The sequence below is a fragment of the Chiloscyllium plagiosum genome, unplaced genomic scaffold (genome assembly GCF_037043375.1).
Source record: "Chiloscyllium plagiosum isolate Xiang-an unplaced genomic scaffold, Cpla_swu_hap1 HiC_scaffold_6, whole genome shotgun sequence".
NCBI lineage: Eukaryota > Metazoa > Chordata > Chondrichthyes > Orectolobiformes > Hemiscylliidae > Chiloscyllium > Chiloscyllium plagiosum.
In genome coordinates, this window is record NW_028270144.1 from 33,416,559 (window position 1) to 33,417,367 (window position 809).

Genomic DNA, 809 nt, shown 5'->3' on the forward strand with positions numbered 1-809 from the left:
GCTGCGCTTTTCCAGCAACACATTTTCAGCTCTGATCTCCAGCATCTGCAGACCTCACTTTCTCCTCACTAAACTGAACCAGCCATATAAATGCCATGGTTACAAGAACGGGTCAGAGGTTAGGGATTCTGCAGTAGGTAATACCCCTCCTATCTCCCCAAAGCCTGTTCAACATGTACAATGCACAAGTCAGGAGTGTGATGCAACACAGTCCTTGGTAGTATAGTGGTCAGTATCCCCGCCTGTCACGCGGGAGACCGGGGTTCAATTCCCCGCCGGGGAGGATTCAGCAACTATGGTAATATTTTATGAGCGGCATGGTGGCACAGTGGTTAGCACTGCTGCCTCACAGCGCCAGAGACCCGGGTTCAATTCCCGACTCAGGCGACTGACTGTGTGGAGTTTGCACATTCTCCTCATGTCTGCGTGGGTTTCCTCCGGGTGCTCCGGTTTCCTCCCACAGTCCAAAGATATGCAGGTCAGGTGAATTGGCCATGCTAAATTGCCTGTAGTGTTAGGTAAAAAGGGGTAAATGTATGGGTGTGTTGCGCTTCGGCGGGTCGGTATGTACTTGTTGGGCCAAAGGGCCTGTTTCCACACTGTAAGTAATCTAATCTAAAAAAAAGTAATCTAATCTTGTCTGGAGCTACAACAACATTCAAAAGGCTTGACACTAAAACAAGTAGCACTACATTAACCATCTTCACATTCACATCCATCACTATTTACACACATTGGCAGCAAGTTGTAACGTCCACAAGACACGTGACCTTTTGGACTGCATCTACAAAAGCCTACCTCTATCATCC

At 48.1% G+C, this 809-nt stretch overlaps 1 non-coding gene across 1 annotated transcript; it reads left to right on the top strand.

Annotated features, from left to right (window-relative positions):
• The first annotated feature begins 211 nt into the window (after window positions 1-211).
• trnad-guc (transfer RNA aspartic acid (anticodon GUC)) lies at window positions 212-283 on the top strand. Its single transcript has one exon. It is a non-coding gene; the product is annotated as a tRNA-Asp (tRNA).
• The last annotated feature ends 526 nt before the right edge of the window (window positions 284-809 follow it).